Source organism: Eptatretus burgeri, unplaced genomic scaffold (assembly GCF_056783735.1).
Source record: "Eptatretus burgeri isolate ZD-2024b unplaced genomic scaffold, Ebu_testis_v1 Ebu_testis_scaffold_31, whole genome shotgun sequence".
NCBI classification, from domain to species: domain Eukaryota; kingdom Metazoa; phylum Chordata; class Myxini; order Myxiniformes; family Myxinidae; genus Eptatretus; species Eptatretus burgeri.
The window spans coordinates 91,179-111,592 of NW_028221981.1; the positions used below are offsets into that span (position 1 = coordinate 91,179).

Sequence of the window (20,414 nt, forward strand, 5' to 3'; positions counted from 1 at the left end):
GATGGTCATGTTTAACCCTCAACCAGTCAAAAATCCCTGGGGTTAGACACAGCAGGAGTAAGCTTTGGTTATATTTGCTCTCTCCCACCTGTCTCTCTCTTTCTCTTTCCTCCCACCCTCCTCTCTCTGTCTGTCTGTCTCCACCACACCCCTATCTCTCTCTCCCTCCCCCTCCTTTAGTATTCCCGTCAGCAAGCGACAGGTGGTATTGCTCATAATTAATAAAATGGTCTGGAGAATCACAAGGCACTGACGTTTTAGTCTATAATAAGAGTACAATTTTATTCCACTGCTCACTTTTAAGCATAAATGTACTCAACAATGTCAGTGTTGCATTTTATTCCAAGATACAATTGGCCTGTAATGTTCAAATTTAATGCAATCAAACTGTGTCCAAGTAATATTATAAACAAGAATGACAGATTGAAAACTTCACGTACAAGAATTTTGGTGAGAAGATAAACTGGTTTTGGTGGCCAATTCAGCGAGAAGATCTGAATAGATGGTACAACTGGTAGAACACGAAGCTGCACGTGAGAACTGTTCTGCCATCAATGCCTGTTCAACTTTCCAGTCACCATGGTCCACTTCTGCTTGAAACCGATCGACCAAGTCCTTCCAAGCATCTCCCGGATTTGCTTTGTCTGGATGGTGTTGAGGCCTGGATTTCTGCAGTTTTACGAATGAGCTCTGCTCGATAAGCTGCACGTAGCTTTGGGTAGATTTTAGTGGCTTGTGAGAGAACAACTGGTGGCAGCTGCCAGAACAAGGAATCCCACAGATTGGGCGGAATAGTCGCAATGAGGCTTGAAGTCACTGGGTCAAATGAAGGGTCCATGGCTGTGGTGGCAGAGGAACAAAGAGCTGAAAGTGCAGTTGGCATCCTTGACAAACAGTGCAGGCCTGCTTCAAAACTCAGCTTGCCTGCCTCAATCTGCCCTTTATTGCCATCACTCTCAGATCCATGGGAAGGACCTTGGTTTAGGACACGAAAGCTGCAAAAGCCGATCGCGTAGTGCGAGACCAAAGGCCTGAAGGAATGGAGAAGGGCTGCAGTGTCCATGGCCCGATGTGGAGTATCTGCTGATCGCCAATAGTTGCAATGTTGCAGTTTTGCGAGCTTCCCGAGCAACCTGTTGGAAGGAGCAAAAACATTGGCTGGTACATTTACTAAGTCCTAAGTGTGGTACTCAAGACTGATTGTTGATTTGTACTTGCCACCTGAAATATCGTACACGCGCAGTACATTCACACACCACCGCCACATACTTACCATCTCCAGATCAAATATTTGTGGGTCGAGGCCCAGTTCCTGCAAGACTACTTTCTGCACCAACCAATCATTAAGGTCCTGAGGCCACCCCATGCCAGCCTGTAATGATGGCACCAACAAGGAGAGGGCAAGCAAGCGGCGGGCGTGTGCCAGGTGGGCAAACTTGAGCTGCAAAGGGTGGTGGCGAAGAGCCCAGTCCACAGCCCTACCTGAAGCCTTGGCCTTGTCTGACAGTAGGAGGTAGACTTTCTGTTGATCACAGAAGAATAACACATATCACGTTAAAAGCCTTAAGATTTAATACCCTCCAAGGGTAACATTTGTTATTTTTAGCAGAGTGTTGCGTTAATTGAAAAAGTCCTGCACTGGGGTTTTCGATGATCCTTCACCGAAAGTAATAAATGCATGCCAATCTGCAGCCTTCTTTCGTTAACGGCCACAATTATTCCCACCTTTATTTGGCCCAACTCTTTCATAAACCAGCTGGACAGGCCTGACACACTCAACTCAGGAGTTAAAGCAGGAATTTGGAATTTGTTCAGAGCACCGGCAATAGCTCACCTACCTTTGCAGAAGGACACCATGGGATCCTTAATGTCCAGCAACTAATGATGGTGGATGGGACACGAAGCTGAACGTCCATCCGAGGGACGGCACGCATATTGACGAATCACCCTGCCTGTGAAACACCGTTATTACAGTTTATAGCTGAGTCAGGATTCTAACCCAGGCTAGTGTGCGTACCTCCAGGTCACCCTGTTAGCCCCTCCAATCAGCAGTGATTTGGTAAAAAAATATATATATATACTAGAAGTATTTCTATATTTTTATAGAGGAAGAGAGAAAGGAAGATAGAGAGGAAGAGTTCAATTTATCTGATACATGAGAAAAAAAAAGTCTACAGACAACGAATAGGAATGGCCAGACTGAGTGGGCTGTGCAAGCACAGATCATGGAGTCCATGGTCTTAAGTTTGGCCGATGTTTTGAAAAGAAGAGATGTATGTATATTGTATACATGTAATCACCTATTAACAAAATAAAGTTTTGAGAGAGGAGAAGAGAGGAGGGGAAGGAGGAGGAGGGGAAGGAGGAGGAGGAGAATAGGAGATGAGGAGAAAAGGGAGGAGGAGAAGTAGGTGAAGGAGAGAGAGGAGGGAAGGAGAGAGAAAGGGGGGAGAGTCTGGAAGAAGAACGTCGGGGAAATGCAATCATCTTTTGCAATGTGCAATGCATGCAATCAGAACGCCGGGAAATACATATGTTTGTACAAAGATGAATGTTGTGTTGAGAAAAAAAAAGAGTACTTAAAATTTGAACTCAAAAATGTTTTGTTTTTTTTTGCTGTGGAAAATGGTGGGAATATGGTAGCGTACAGGAAATATGGTGTCAGCGAGAAATGTGTTTGGGAAAGCGACGGATACGTTGCAGGCAGCGACACCAAGAAAACCAAAAAGGCTCACAGTGGCTGCAAAACTAAGTGGACAAACATTGAGTACTTGTATTTCATTAAGTGACAGGTGTTTGTTTGTTACCCCACGCATGCGAAGCGAAAAGCGGGATTAAGCAATTGGTTCATATCCGTCAGTCTGTCTGTCTTATAAGTTTATGGTCGAGGAACAACTTATTTAAATTGAACGTTAAATTTTAAACTGGAATTGGAACATGAATAGGAAGACAAGTTTGCCGTTTAACAGTCTGGTACTTCAGCTCTGAATATGTCCTGATTGCACATGCACAGAGAGGAGTGACATAATATCTTTACTCTGTCTGCCTGCCTGGCAGTCAAACAAAATTGAAAATCATTCCAAACAGGAACATTACCGTTTCTAAGGACGTTATAAAGGACACAAAAAAACAGGCACGGATAACTAATGTAACGTGTTTGATAGGGTGATGTAATAGACACTGGGTAAAACTGCGGTAAAACCCAGAATCTATTTATTTATACGCCTTGAAACGTCTTTAAACCTTTATTTAAACTGAATGATAAGCTTGAACACTCAAACACAAATCGCCTTCATTATATTTCCAGGAACCATTTTATATATCGGTATACAGCATGAGTGGGTGCAGTAGTGGGGTGAAGAAGAGGCCGCCTGTATGGCTATGTACGATGCCAATTGATGCTGCGTTCTATGGTGATAAAGCCTCCATCTCCTAAACTGCGACTCAATGTTGTCTTAGTACAGTGTACAGGTGTGATTTATAAGACTGTTTTCAGAGTGCCAAACTTCTGGATTTTAAAAATTATTATTTTATTAGCGAGCATGATGAAGCTTCATACTAAGCGCGCGCACGTGAGAGAATAGGAAACAACAACAACAACAACAACAACAACACAATACTCCTGGCTAGTTGGAATCCGTGTGGGTTAGCTTCACGACCTTATGCTTCCGGTTGTTGTTAAACGCTGTCAATGCGGTGTATAAACACGATTGGGTTTTATTTCTATCTTGTGAATATTACTTAGCAGCGTGCACATGAGAGAATAGGAAACAACAAAAACAACACAATACCGTGGCATTTGTGAATCCGTGTCGTTCCCTATGACCATTTTGCTTCCGTTTTTTTGCTTCTGGTTTTTTTGTTTCAGGTTTTTTCATGGGGAATGATGCATGCTGGGAGATCATGACCGGAAGTGTTTATTTATTTATTCAATTATTTTTTCCCAAAGTTAATTTTAGCGAATGCAGTGACCTTCATATAGCAGCGTGAGCGTGAGAGAATAGGAAACAACAACAACAACAACAAGAACAACAACAACAACAACACAATACTCCTGGCTCGTTGGAATCCGTGTGGGTTAGTTATGACCTTTTGCTTCCGGTTGTTGTTAAACGCTGTGCGGTGTATAAACACGATTGGGTTTTTATTTCTATCTTGTGAATATTACTTAACAGCGTGCACATGAGAGAATAGGAAACAACAAAAACAACCATCCCTATGTCTGGCTGTGTCTGTGCCAGTGGGGTTCGCTTGAGTTCCCATCGTAGCAGCGTTCATGAGCAGCATCGGTGTCCCAAATGACTCAGATTGCTGCTGAGCCGTATCCATCGCTCGAGCCTGATCGACTACCTTGTCAAGAGTGGGTTGCGCTTTCTCTAGTAAGCGTTGCCGTATGTGGGCTGATCTGAGTCCTTGGATGAATGCCTCCGTGTCGCTTCCTTTCGGTGTTCCTCGGCGCTTACGGCCCGGAAGCTGCCGTCTTTTCCCAGCTGATTCAGAGCTTGCAGGAACTGATCGATTGTCTCCCCGGCTGCTTGCTTGCGTGTGTTGAGAAGATGTCGTATGTATACCTCGTTCTTGGGCTTCACGTAGAGCGCCTGCAGTACGTCAATCGCTGCTTCGTAAGTGTCGCACCCCGAGAAGAGCCTGTACACGCCGGGCAGAGACATGATTCACGAGAGCGGCAAATTTGTCAGCTCCCTCCGCGATGATGGTCAGATAGTGTGAGAAGGAACAGAACCAATGTGACCATTTCATTTCTGCGTCAGTCGCGTTCGGGTCTGCGTCGAACCTCTCTGGTTTGTAGATCTTGTCCATCTTTGGTTGAGAGAGCCGAGAAAATCAAATGGAATAAATTGAAATGAGAGCGAGAGAAAGAACCTTCAGAGTTTAGGCTTTATTCCATTTGATTGGAGCCGCTTCTGTGGGCACACCGGGGAATACAGGTTCAGCTAGGAGTACATAAGCAGTAACGTATACATGTGCAGTTAACCATTGCAGACAATCCGCGTAAGCACGGAGTTCGATATAATCTCCATTCTCACCAGTCAATGAGCACCTTCAGTTAACGAGCATCAAGTGGACAGCCGATGTCAATAGCAATGCCCCGGGGACAATCACTCGTGCCGCAGAGAGACCTCCCCTTATACGCGAGACGCACAACATGTGATCCCGCGTCATGTCCCTCAATTCACGTTAATTCACCACAAATGCCCTGGCAATTGTGAATCCGTGTCGTTGCCTATGACCAGTTTGCTTCCGTTTTTTTTGCTTCTGGTTTTTTCATGGGGAATGATGCATGCTGGGAGATAATGACCGGAAGTTTTTTATTTATTATTTGGATTCCACACACACACACACACACACACACACACACACACACACACACACACACACACACACACACACACACACACACACACACACACACACACACACACACACACACACACACACACACACACACACACACACACACACACACACACACGATATCTCTTATTGTCGGGTTTTCTGGCTGTTTGTCTGTGTGTGTGTGTCTACAACACGAGCTCCACAGCACGAACCAGCGAACAGATTTCGATGAAACTTTGTCAAAAGGAGGAATGTATACTGGGAATGTGCGAGTTTGAATTTCGTTGCCTAGCAACCACCCGTTGCTGTACAGCGGCCGAAAAACCACGTACAGTATTTTCAATAATTGTCCTTTAGTTTGAATGTAGAGAAACGAGACTTCGGAATTAAACACGTCGAGATATTTAGAAAATTTGCTCGAGCCGATTTTTGATTGAGGTTTTATTTTTCAAATGGTAGTCCTTCAAAAATCGGGTGTCTATTTGCCGTCATTTAAGGTGTGTATACAGTGTTTGTAAGGCACTACACCGTCGTTCCACCTTCGATCTCCTCGATCCAAACGTTATTGACCAAAGTGAAAAGGATCCAAAATTAATGGAATGACCGGCATTTCTGTCTTTGTGGATTTCTAATAATATGTTTATTTATTTACTGAAAACGATTCCACAATCCACACACCACCTCCAATTATTTATTTATTTACCGAAAACGATTTCCCATCCACACCACCTCCAATTATTTATTTACCGAAAACGATTCCACGACCCACACACCACCTCCAATTATTTATTATTTAAAGTGGGAGTGGCGTAGGAAAAAATATTGTGTGGATCAGGTGTGGTCAAACAAGAGCATTGAGAGAAGTTTATCGGGTTTTCCGTGTGTGTGTGTGTGTGTGTGTGTGTGTGTGTGTGTGTGTGTGTGTGTGTGTGTGTGTGTGTGTGTGTGTGTGTGTGTGTGTGTGTGTGTGTGTGTGTGTGTGTGTGTGTGTGTGTGTGTGTGTGTGTGTGTGTGTGTGTGTGTGCAACGTGAGGCTCCACAGCACAAACCAACAAACCGATTATTTTCAAATGGTAGTCCTTCAAAAATAGGGTCTATTTACCGTCATTTTTTTATGAGGAGTGCCATTTGGCAAAATACGCAATAGGAAAAATCTTGCCAGGCAGAGGAACAATTGTATGTGAACCAATACGTCTTGGCAATGAATCTTCGTCGGTGGATCGGTCAGAATGAAAAGCATCGTATCCAGCGCTTCGATCCCAACCGAATCCCTTGTTTAATTATTATTTTCCTAAAGTTAATTTTATACTTCCAAAAGTGATTTTGTTCATGACAGGAAGTGTTTATTTTGTATTTAACATTACCGGGAGCGATTTTGAAACTCTTTCCGGAACTTTTAATTTCTTTTATTCTTGACCAGAAGTGATCGTTTATTTATTCAATCATTTTTTTCCCAAAGTTAATTTTAATAAAGATATCTCCCGCATCATCAAAAAATATTTTTTAATCGTGATTTACATTATTTGATCGCTGATCCCGAATCCAGAGCCGAAGTAACCGGAAATTGCGTCAAAATCATCAGCTGTGCGGCGCTTACATGTATCACGGTATAGTTGGCAAGTATACAGTTGTGAACAAGTTTTATGTAAAGTCAGAAGCGAATGCAAGAAGAATTCTATGTTCGCTTCTCGGCTGCCTGTTCCATATTAAAATTGAAGTATACATTTGAACACTACGTGGGGCATCGTGTTCAAAGAACTCTCTCGTGTTTATTAAGCAGAAGTGAACTGCAAACAAAATTGTGATCTAATGTGCTATGAGCTAATACTGATAATGATTCTTCCGCTTGTTATAAATAATAAATATGCTTGCTCGTTTTAAAGAATTACCATGGGCAGCAATGTGTTGCATCAGTGCTAGGGAGGAATTCACACATCCATTGTTCTGACTGACAGTTTTGCGAACCACCATTAGTTTATCTCGCTTTGTTTCTCCTCCAAATCAACTTGTATAATATGAATAAAGGAAAGAAAATAGGGAAATTAGCCAACTCGACTTATAGGTTGACGGATATGGTGCAAGCATTCCCCAATAAACAAATTTTGTGTGAAAAAAAAAGATTGTAAAGAAATAAGAACTATTTAAAAATAAAGAAATGCTGGCTCCTCCATGAGCCTCGACTTTATATACAAAATTAATAGATAATACCGCACCTCCACTGTGCCGTGCCCAAGTGAATGCCCGGACAACCTGTACCTCTCCTCGAGGCCTGGCTCAAGCCAGAACATGGACAAAGGATCTGACATCAGCACCCAAGGATGGCATTACATCACCTGTGTGTAATTGACATTGACAAAATAGATAAGATATCTGACCACTGATATAACACTCATCACTTTACATCACACAAATGATGACGTTAAATCAAAAGTTTGACAACGGCAACCAATAGGTGCTGGTACACGTCAAAAGTGTGACATGTACCAGCACATCAGATACACGTCGTCCAATCAATATTTGGAGTTTCACACAAGAACATGTCGTTGCTTTTATACGAGATTTACCACAAAATTAATTCAATTTTATATACCTCGGTAACAGTAAATTGTTTCTAAAATCATTTGGTTTGTAAGAGTCAGTCCCAAGAGTGAATGAGTTCACCAAATTATTCTTGCAGATTAACTTCCTTCCTATTTTTCCAAATGTACTTTTCCTGCCCATTCATCATTTTAAAGGGAATTAAATTTAAAGGGAATTAAGGAATTTATGTGCCTGGGTTGGACAGCTCACACAAAGATGAGCTGTCCAACACAGGACTACACACATCTAAGCTATCCTGCAAACCCACTATCATAGTTGTGCAACAAAACAAACATGGAAAATTTGTTAAAGCTTTCAAATGATACCAAATTAATGTTACATTCACATTTATTTTGCATTATTATTGCATCTTCCTTGCTGATGGAATAGTACATGTACATCCACAAAATATTACCTGAAAGACAGGTAATGTCTCAATGAGCAACAACAATTTATCAAATTCAATCAGATTTTATTATCACGCTTGTGAAAAGCAAATTTTCAATGTGATCCTATCAATTTGGACCCCAGGTATCCAAGGTGACCCAAACAGCTGATCCCTCAGTGTCAGGTGAGATCAAATAGTACGTCAGCTTTCAAATTGTTTTAAACATCATCATGTTTGGTATCAACATAAACAGTGTGAGAATACAAAACACTTTAGTGCCATTTTTGACTCGTTTTAGTCTAATTTTGCCTAATTTTAAATTCAGAAAGGGTAATTAGGTAAATCGAACTAAAATACACAATTTGGTGTCTGGCTGTTTGTCTGACCGCAATACATTCGGTCGTTACTTATCTATTCTCAACCACACTTTCCAGGAGATGAAGGGTTCAGCGACGGAGGTTGTAGCGACCTAACGTGCCCTTCTCCTCCAAGGGGGATTTCCGCCTTGGACGAACTCCGTCTTAAGGCGGATAAATGGCTCAGCTCGGCATTTTGTGGGAAGTAAAAATTATTATACCGACTGGAAATAAAAACTATTAGAACCACAAACTATTCTGTCAATTCTTTCCAACACATGATTACCATTTTAAACAAACAGTTACTACTGTCAGTTTGTTTTTTTTTAAACAGTCGTCACTGAAAGAAATTTGGAGCAAACCAGAGGTGTGTTCCATTACCCAGGAAAGCTTGCTATCACTTGCCAAGCCAGCCGTTCAATACCAACCGTTTCAATGGATTGCTTAAGGCACTTGGCGGCGCTCTACAAGCTGATTGGTGATGGAACACACACTGACATCCTTGAGGCATTCTATGCTTATCACATTCCCCAGAGACCAACGGATCCGAGCTGTCTCAACTTGCTCGGCCTCTGAATAAGGTACTCAAATGAATCTTTATGCATAAATGATAAATCCCCATTTCCTGTCCAATTTTATAGACACAAGATTTTGTTGACTGTACATGGACTGTTTATTAACACATCTTGGGGTCTCATATGTCATTTCTCCCAGCCAAGGCTTCAAGTGTGACGTGCGATATTGCTACCGACACGATTACGGCCCAATTGTGACCTTTATTTGATGCATAAACTCATTCATAATGCACACTAACATCTAAGCTGTCCAACTTGGTTTCAAATCTTGACAGGGTAATTCATCAACGTGTGCCGTCCATCACATGGACATTAATATGGGCGTCCCGTCTGCAGACATAAGTTGGTGGATGTTAAAGATCCCAGGGTGTCCTTCACGAAGAAGTGGGCGAACCATGAACAAATTCCAAATTCCTGCTGCAACTTCAGTCGAATGTGAAGCCTGGACAGCCTGGTTTGTCAAAGACTTGGGACAAGATAAACTATTCATAGTTTGCAAAGAAGTGGTATTTATTCATGAATAAATACCACTTCTTTGCAAAATATTTTGTACAAAGATTATTTGCCGAATATGTATTTCTCCATTTTCAGATAATGGACCCCATGTGTATTCCGTCGAAGTGACACTGGGGACAAACAACTGTCCCCACTCAAGCAATAATTCCACTCACAAACCCATAAGTCAGGACTTTGACACGGGCATGGTGATTCAAGTAGTTGGGTGAAATGAAAGTAAAATTTGACACCAAATATCCTGAACCATGGAGAGAAAACGGCATGATGGCATGTGTCATGTCAGAGAAAATCCTTGGGCAACAAGCTACACGGGGCAGAAGTCAAAAGCAAAACAAACAACTAGATTACTGGAGAGTTCATACAACATCTTACCCCACGCATACTTGAGAAAAAGGACATGGGAAGGGTCTTTTAAACTCTTCCTTTACATTTCTGAGCACGATCCATATTTCCTACGAGCCATTTCGTTTAAATTTTGATATTCCACAAAGTTGAGAGCCACGAGCAGCACATTTGATTGGTCGAGATTGCGAAATATTGTTGTGGGGCTGGGTATCGGTGGCGAGCACGACCGCGACAGGGAGCAGTAGCGTCGGCTCCACCGAACACACCGGAATTTAGGTCGTTTCCCTCGGATAAGTCCGAAAGGCACGGGTCCCTTATGGGACCATGAATCGCCAATAATTCAACCACATGGGGTAGGGTTGATTGCCAAACTTCGATATACCTAAGTACCCACGCAGCAAACAAGCCTGGGGTTGGCGTAGTGGTTAGGGTGCTGACTTGGGATCCAAAAAGGTCCAGAGTTCAAGCCCGTTGGCCGCTTGAATTAATACCCACTAGGAGGTTGACTCAGCCTGTCATCTTTCAGAGGTCAGCGAAGTGAGTACCAGTGTACTGGGCCCAGAGTATGCCCCGGTTAGAATAGGTGTACCCATATCCCTGTGTCGTAAGAGGCGACCAGGGTTGTGTCAGGAAGGGCATCCGGCGTAAACCCTGTGCCAAATCATTATGCGGATCATAACGGATGATCCGCTGTGGCAACCCCTAATGGGAGCAGCCGAAAGAAGAAGAAAGAAGACCCACGCGGCAAGCTACTGAAATTCACACCCTCGACAGGCGTCGTGCGGAACGAGCCGTAACCGTGCTCGAACCGTGTGTAACCTGAGCAGATGGTTACCGAGTCCCGTTGGTCCAAATGAACAATTTACTGTTTCGATATTTCTCAACACACACCATGCTTAACCAATGGCAGAAATGAGAAAGAACGAGCTGGTACATTCAACAAGAGGGAATTTATTTACAATAGGCAATAATCAGGAAGGGAGACAGAGAGCAGAGTTACAACCGAATAAAAGCAATGCAACCAATGTACAATGAAAAACACTTAATCAATCCTACTTAAAGAAGGGGCCCACGGACACAAACACATACACATACACACACACACACACACCCAAACACACACACACACACACACACGCACACAATGACACACACACACACACATGCACACACACGCCACGCACACACACACACACACACACACACACACACACACACACGCACACACACACGCACACGCACACACACACACGCATACACACACACACACACACACACTTATGGACGTCGATTGGTGGGGGACGGGGTGGACATGTCCCCCACTGTTTATCAAGGGGGACAACATATCGATTGTCCCCCCTACCCACTTTTTCATTGAACGTAAGTTACGTAACACAAAGCGAGCTGCTCTAGTACAACCAGGCCCAGATGCTCCTCAAATACAAGAATAAATTTTTAAATCTCGATTAAAGTTTTATTGGTCTATTATAGTTCTATTAAATATGACAGGTTAATAATTCACCATTGAGAATCTGTGCTTCCCAAGCCATTGTCTCCCACCGGCCAAGCGTTCATAAGCGGCCGTCGCTTTTTGATCCTTCGATGTCAGCTCTTCCTATCATTGCGAAGCAGAATTAGCCAAGCGTTGGATTGTTCACTCACTAACAGGGAACGTGACCTGGGCATTTTGAGGTATATTGGGACGATTTCGGACTTTGTATCGTCATTTTATGAGTGTTTAAAGAAATCACGGCTTCATGGCCCGGAGCGCCACGACTCGGAACTCTTAGGCCCCAGCGGCGCGGGGCCCTTTGAGCGCCCAAAATGGTTTATTTCACCTTTCTAACTTATATCGCACTATACTAAAACAAAACGTCTGTGCACGCACTATACTTAAACAAAGGCACGCGGTTTCAAAGTTGTGTTTTTTGGGGTTTTTTTGCACGTACGGGCACGCACGTACGACCCGCACATATGGGCACACACTAGTGGAAATGATGAACGTATTTACAAATCAACAAACTATGTACAATAATTGGAAAGAAGAGAGTGCACGTCCGGACGGCAACAGATCTTAATCCCTCGTCTCCTGGTCTCGTGGTTTGTGAGAGGTAAAGAATTAGATAAATGTTCACATTACAACTGATTTTAAGCTCATTCCTTTGGTGAACCCTTTTGATGGCATGCAAATCAAGAACACAATCTTAAACGACGACGCTAACTATGAACCAATAATATCATAATCATCGCACTCAACTTTAGCCCATTGGTTTATTAAATGCAGATTAAATAAAATGATGAATATTAATAATCCCAGGTAATAAAATACCAGGGTATCTGACACTAACCAAAAGTAATAAAACTAATAAGCACGTGGCAGGGAACTAAGCGAGGAATGGAATGCTAAATTGGGAGCTCAGATGAGAAATTAACAACTGAACTCGTATCAGCGCTCTTTTAGTAATACATGTGCTACGCAAAGCTTATCACATGTCAACATTGTGCCTGGAGGTATAGTGACCTCGCCAAAAGTATGTTGACCTTAAAAATGCCCTGTTACACAAAAAATACCCCTTATAATTCACATGTCAAAATTTATTCAACTGAAATGTAATTCCCTTCTCGTTTCATAGAGGATATGGACATGAGAAAGTTTTTCGCGACAGCATCCAAGTAACACATCCCCGACCACTCTCCTGGAGCAATCAAGTTCCCAGAAAGAGGTGGAGCGATTCAAAGGAAGACAGCAGAAAAGGGTGCATGTGAGAGTACTCGGCCTAATTTACCAGATCAGCCTTTCCAACTTCATGATGTCAGTTGTATCCCAGTCCAAGTACTGCCAAACCGAAAGTTGAAGTTTCAACAACAGTGGGTCAAAGATTTTCCGTGGCTTCATTTTGATCAGAGCATCGGCGGTGTACTCTGTCACACCTGTACGGACGCTTCTCGTGAAAAACTTACCGAACTTGCCCGCTGTGCAGAAGACGCATTTGTCTCAAAGGGCTTTCGGAACTGGAAAAAAGGCTACAGAAAAATTCAGACAACACGAATGAACAAACACACATAGGCTTGGCTCTGAAAATCTGAAATGTCGCAGAAGTCAACCTGGTGTCCATGTGCAGCTGAGCAGCAAACTGCTAGAAGAACAAAGATCTGCATGGTCAGCGCTTCTGAAGATTATCACCTCACTGCAATATTTAGCCGAACAAAATTTTGCAATTCGTGGGAAGGATGCCTCTGAAGGGAATTTCAAAATGCTCTTACAGTTGCAGGCCGAGGATGATGTAAACCTCAAGACATGTCTGTCAAGGAAGGCAGCGTTCACAAGTGGAGAAATTGAGAACGATATTCTACAGTTGATGAGTCATGTCATCCTCAGAAATATCTGCAGTAACATGAATGAAATGTCCACTCAATTCGGATTCGTAACTGATGGAACACAAGATATTCAGGGTAATGAGCAGGAGTCGCTGTGTGTGCGCTATGTGACGGATTCCTTTGATGTTCAAGAAGATCTCATCAGCCTCCACCAAGTATCGTCACCAACAGGAGTATCACTTTGTAAGATGCTTCAGGATGTCCTAATTCGGTGTCAACTCCCTATTGAACACCTTAGAGCGCAGACTTATGATGGGGCAAGCAACATGTCCAGAAAGTACAAGGGCTGTCAAGCACAGCTAAAAAAACTCCAACCGCTGGCCAATTATGTTCACTGTGGAGCTCATGTCACCCAACTCACTACATCCGAAGCCCTACAAACTGCACCGTTCATAAGAGATGCCCTTGATTATGTCCAGGTACTCAGCAACATCTACAACAACATCTACAGCATCTGTACTTGAATATCCACGCTGACGATGCTGACACTCCTTGCCCGACACGCCTGAGGCCAATTTGCCCGACGCGTTCGTTAACTCTTTCTCCTGCAGTGAAATCGATATTGGATAACTATGAAGTGGTACTGGATGCCCTTCACCAAGCAAGTGATGACTTTGGTACGAACACGGCATCGCGAGCCAACGGAATTTGAAGTTGTCTTTCATCAGGAACGTGTGTTCTCGGTCTGTTTGCATCATTGCCCGTTCTCCAATCCCTTGAATACCTCAATAAGGCACTTTAGGGTTCACCAGTTACCGTCTCTGGTATGCTTACTGCTTCTAAGGTAACTGCACAGAATCTCCAATGTCTCCTACCGACCAGATGTTTAAGGAGGTTTTCGAAGTAGCACAACAGAAGCTCCAGCAGTGCCAACTAGATCCAGTGACCCTCCCTCGTAAGCACAAGCTTCCAAAGAGACTTGATGGAGGCACGCAGGAATATACTGCCAATTCTGCAGAGGAGGTATACAGAGTTGAATTTTTCAAAGTCATTGACAGCGCATCCGAGAACTTGAACGAGTACTTCACATCAACGACCTCATGGTGTATAGGGACTTGGGTGAAATGCTCCTGTCTGGGTCATTCAAACCACAAATAGTCCGCAAATATCCCGAACTGTCGGATTCCCTAGACTCCCCTAGAGCAAGAACTTGGCTTCTTTCGTCACCAGTTCAGTGGTTCATCTGTTGAGGATTACCGTAAGATATTTGTAGACATGGTGCCGGAAGTCCGTCGAATGTTCCCACAGGTAGAACGTTTGCTTCGGCTTCTATTGGTTTCCCCAGCAAGTTCATGTACGAAGCTGAGCGGTCACTCAGTGAACTCAGGCGTATGAAGACTTGGTTCACGTTCCCCAATGACCCAACAACGCCTCAACCATCTCATGATCTGTCATGTTCACCGAGATCGTCTGACTGCACTTGACCCCAAGACATTGCTACAAAGTTTTTAACTGGATCGGCAGACAAGAGGGTCCATATTTTTTGGCAAGTTTTAAGGTAAGTTGACCGTACTCGTGTAATATCAATTTCATGTATGTCAGTCTAGTTTTCTGATAAACAATTATATATATATATATATATATATATATATATATATATATATATATATATATATATATATATATATATATATATATACTGTAAAAATATATGAATATGTATTTCTTTGATGACATTATTTGATAAAAAGATGGTCGGTAGATGGTCAGATTAATTTAAGGGATTTGTGTGATCAGAAGACAGCTTGTCAACGAGCGTATAAAATCAAGAATTTGCAAGGGTGGACTTGCTGTGTCCACGCCGGCACGAAGTGGGCTTCGTGGTCTGGACATGCAATGTCTCCCCCACTTTTCAAAAGCAATCGACGCCCATGCACACACTTTAAGAAGCCATCGACGAACGTCCATCTTGTTTAGGGATCCTGAAATCATGAAAAGTAACCTCAGGTGGACGTTCTACAATCCCACTCTCGGAGAAACATTTTATATTTTCAAATAAAAAATACAAAAACACTTCATTTTAAACAATAAATCATTTTGTATTTTCTTCTTTGCATCTTGTGTTGATGAATTGTTGTGGTGTTGATGTGGTGCAGGTATCATGGGCTGAATGGCCTCCACCTGTGGCTGGGTTACTTGAGGCGACCTCCGTCGTCATGGTAACATGGTTCGGGCCCTTTATAATGTGCATGGAAGCCTGTGTTGGGCCGACTCCACGAGCACCCTCTGTCAATGGTAGGTGAGGAAGTTTGTGCTCCCTCACAGCTACACAGGCTCAAACCCGAACACGGGGCGTCCTTTGTGTGATTGGAACAAAATTTAACTGACCATCGCTGTGCGACACAGCACACACAGGCCCTCGGCACGGACATACACAGGCCCTCGGCACGGACATACACAGGCCCTCGGCACGGACATACACAGGCCCTCGGTACGGACATACACAGGCCCTCGGCACGGACATACACAGGCCCTCGGCACGGACATACACAGGCCCTCGGCACGGACACACACAGGCCCTCGGCACGGACATACACAGGCCCCGGCACGGACACACACAGGCCCTCGGCACGGACATACACAGGCCCCCGGCACGGTACACACAGGCGCTCGGCACGGACACACACAGGCCCTCGGCACGGATACATATGAATATATCGGCATATCGGCAATCAATCAAACAGATTGAAATAAGCACGGACATACACAGGCCCTCGGCACGGACATACACAGGCCCGCCCACCGGATGCTCTGCCACGTCACTTCCCGAGCAACAACATCAACAGCATAACAACAAGCAAGGATTCCCCGAAATACAACCAATAATATTGACGGAAAGTGTTGTGACATCAACAACCACACAACCCAACCAACTCAACTGGGTGACGTGTCGGGAGGAGCCGATCACCCTCATCAACGTGTACTGTGTGCAGATTGAAATAAGCACGGATTTCTGTGCTCCGTTGCACCAACCGACTTTTATTTACGGATGTTTTCGTTTACACATAAAAACATTATTTAACTTCAAGAAACAAGAGTCGGATTAAGAAGATTGGAAACAGTTTATAAAGCTTTGTGTTACCATGACAACAATACAAGGGGCGTGGCTTCGCTCGTTTTTGAAGCTTTGTGACGTCATAGAGGAGGGTGAGAGGTACAACGCACAGTTCGTCATCCCAGTTCATGTGAAGATCGTCGTCGTGTTCGAAGCAGCCATGTGGCCTCTTATCAGACTAATCTTAAGCGTTTTTCTACTCGAAGGAGGTCGAGACTCGCCATTTACATCGGCACAATCATGGACAGGTGCAGGAGGCGTATTCACCCACCTGGACTGCAAACTTACCTCATCAGGTAAGTGGGAAGGAGAAAGAGTTTGTGGTTTAAACGATGACTCGAGTAACATATCAATTTGATGACGACAGTATGTAGAGCAAGAGGAGGTTCAAAAGAGGAGAGCAGGTGATGAGACATTTTCACATCGTGATCATCCCGTGATGGATCATCTCAGGAAGTTTAATGTGGGAGTGAACTCGTCCACTTATCATCCATTGTCTCGACACAAGAGATCCCGACCACAAACCCTGTGTTCCATTGTTATAGGAAGGGGATTCCACGAGAGAACACCGCTCTGTTTGAAGGGATGTAAAGCCGGCTGTTCGGTGTGGAAACACTCGATTGTAATGGCAGAAACAACTCGTAACAACCCTGAGGTTCTTCAAGACCTCGAAGTTCATAATCCTGCTCATCATCATGGAAATGTGACCTTTATTGTTGTCGACCTTGAACATCAAGGTGCTGTCTGCACCATGAGGATGTTCCCTTGTCCGAGTTCACTGTCGACATTTGGACAGGTTTGTTTTCTGTACCAACACTGCTCGTGTCCGTATGCTCACAGATCGTCCGGAACAACGATCCACGACGGGTTCAAGTACAAGTGGACCGTGTGGAACTTTTTGAAACTGGAGTCCTCCTGATCCTCAGCACGTTGATCCTCATCAGGGTTTGGATGGCGTGGAAACATGCCCGGTCATTGGGGAGGAACAAAAGGAAAAAGTGTATTCATCTCTGGTAAGGGAACCATTTGTTTCCCTTCTCTTTTTAATGAGTTAATTAAAGGAAGAAAGAAAGGTCTTCACACTGTTTGTTGAAATGACATCATTTAGCTTCCTCTGATGTCCACCCAACCCCACCAGTCCTCTCCCCACCCCACCAGTCCTCTCCCCACCCCACCAGTCCTCTCCCCACCCCACCAGTCCTCTCCCGACCACACCAGTCCTCTCCCTACCCTACCAGTCCTCTCCCCACCCCACCAGTCCTCTCCCGACCACACCAGTCCTCTCCCTACCACACCAGTCCTCTCCCTACCACACCAGTCCTGTCCCTACCTCACCAGTCCTCTCCCCACCCCACCAGTCCTCTCCCCACCCTCCTCTCGCCATCCCACCAGTTCTCTCCCCACCCCACCAGTCCTCTCCCCTCATCCCCTCTCCTCCTCCCCTCCCATCCCCTCTCCCCCCTCCCCTCCCATCCCCTCTTCTCCACTCCCACCCCTCTCCTACCATCCGCTCTCCTCCCATCCCCTCCCATCCCCTCTCCTCCTTGAGGCCGTCTCTCAGAGGAAAGGGGGATTGGAACGGCGTGCCATTGGTCGTGCTTGCCAGTAGCTCACACTGATTGGTTGTAAGTCCGTGACGCTGATTGGACGATCACGGATGCTCAAGTGGTGTTTAAGAAGGGAGAAAGGGAGAGGAAGGTTTTGGGGTTCTTCTGGGGACTTGACCTGAGACCACACTTGTTACAGATTGTAGTTGTTACACTCCTGCTAGGTGGACCCCCTCTGCCCCAGTGAACTGGTCTCGCCACAAAATGACTGAATTTGTCGGACATTGTGAATAACTGTGTGGAAATCATTTGTTCAAATCATAAAAAAGCATTTTAATAGAATAACAAAGGATGTCGGGATGGTATGCCAAAGTGTGTAAACATGTTCGAGATGGTCACAATAAATCATCACGTGAAACCATCTCCCACATCTTTCTTTGAATAATGATTGTGTCTTCAAATGACACTCACGCTCTCAATTTTGATTAAGAATCACACAAACACGTGCATGTGTGTTAGTGTGTGTGTGTATATTGTTGCGAATTCTGGCCCGCCTGACGTGGGATCGGCCGCGTACCTCTAATGGCAGCCGCGTGGCCCACCAGACAGACAATTCAGTCGTGACGCTCCTGGAACTACCGCCAGGAGCCAGTCATGGAGTGGGGGTTTAACCTCACCACAAACCAGTCCGCATTCTATCCGCGTGAAATAGGGTAAATCGCCGAATGTCGATATACCTAAATACCCACGCGGGTAACCTACCGAGGGGTTGGACCACGCCGCAGGTCGGCTTAGGACATGAACCGGCAAAGCGGTTCGTTCCGTGCTACAGGGATAGCCGGCGGTGTTATAGCCGACCTCGACGGTTCCGATTCTTCTTTATTCGGGTGTTCAAAACCCACTACTCATTCCACGATGCAAGATGGCACTTTCAATGTGGTGAAAGGAGGACGTGACGAACGGGATCACGTTGCACACAAGGACATTTATTCAAGCAAGCACGTATATACAGCCAAGGCAGTCATGTAATTTACAGGCAAGGAACAGAAAACAAAAGCAATACGACCGACTATAATGAGAATGTACATGCACTTAACAGTTGTTACTTAACAGGACATGGCGCCACAGCATGCATAGAAAAACAACAGGAAAACCCTCCCCATAGGCAGGGAGGTAGACGGGGTTCGTAAACCTTTATGGTCGTGGGCTGTGGATGACCGAAAAGGCCCGCGAGACCGTGCTGGTTACCTGCCCCATCGAGGTGTGACAGTGGGCAGGTCGCGACGCCTTGTTCCCACGGCAGTTAGAGAAGCCGCGCCTGCTCTTGGGCCTTTGCAATGATGTGGTCGGTGAGTTCTCTCCGGTGTCCCTCACCAGACGCGCAGGTCGCACCACACAGCCGGCAGGGCTGCGCCTCCTGTCTGCGTCTCCGAGGTGTCGCCCGGACTCGCCACCGGCCCGAGGCCTTCACCGACAGGGTCACCCAACGCCAAGACGAGAGAGCCTGACCTCGACCACCAAGAGAGAGCTCGAAGATGAAGCGAGAGGATGACGTCCACCAAGACAGTGAATAGAATCAACACGACCCTGAGAGAGATAGTGAGCCTCGCGCGCAGTCCGCCTTATATAGTGCGGGGCTCCGCCCTTCGCTCCTCCCCGTTTTCGGCTCCACCTTCCTTCGAGAAGGTTCCCGAAAAGGGGCGTTTCCCTCACCCTGACCGCCTCACACTGTGCATCCACCAATCGGCGGTGAGCTGCCCTCCCCCTTTCCTTCACACCAAGTGCGGGGAAATAGGCGGGAAAAAACCCCACAGTCCTCACAAGAGCTTTTGTTCTGCCAATCCTTCTCGGCCAGTTTCCGACGTGGAGACAGTTTCCTGGTCAGGACTGGGTGCAAACAGTCTGGAGTAGTAGACTAGATGGGGGTCTCTCCCGATGATGGAGCATGTTTGTCCTGGATACGTTCAGCTGTCACAACACCGACGACACCAAAGCGCTGCTCCGTCTGACCAACACCGATCTCGTCATCATCCCAGGTGGGATAACTACTCCTGCAGCCCCTCGATGTGTCCATCAATAAGCCGTTCAAGGACCAACTACGTCGCTGCTGGTCTGACTGTATAATGAGTGCGGAGAAGAGGAACACCAAGAGCGGGAGGATGAGAAAGGTCCAACCTTCCGATGATCTTGAGCTGGATTGTCAAGGTGTGGGAGGAGATACTGTCGGACATCATCAACCAAGCATTTCTGAAATCTTACATCTCCAACAACATGGACGGCACAGAGGACGACATCATTTGGGAGGAGGAGGCTGCAAAT

The 20,414-nt window shown here is 45.1% G+C and overlaps 1 pseudogene; it reads right to left on the reverse strand.

Annotated features, from left to right (window-relative positions):
• Positions 1 to 234: 234 nt before the first annotated feature.
• Positions 235 to 20,414, reverse strand: part of LOC147007743 (uncharacterized) — a 36,277-nt pseudogene continuing 16,097 nt past the window's right edge.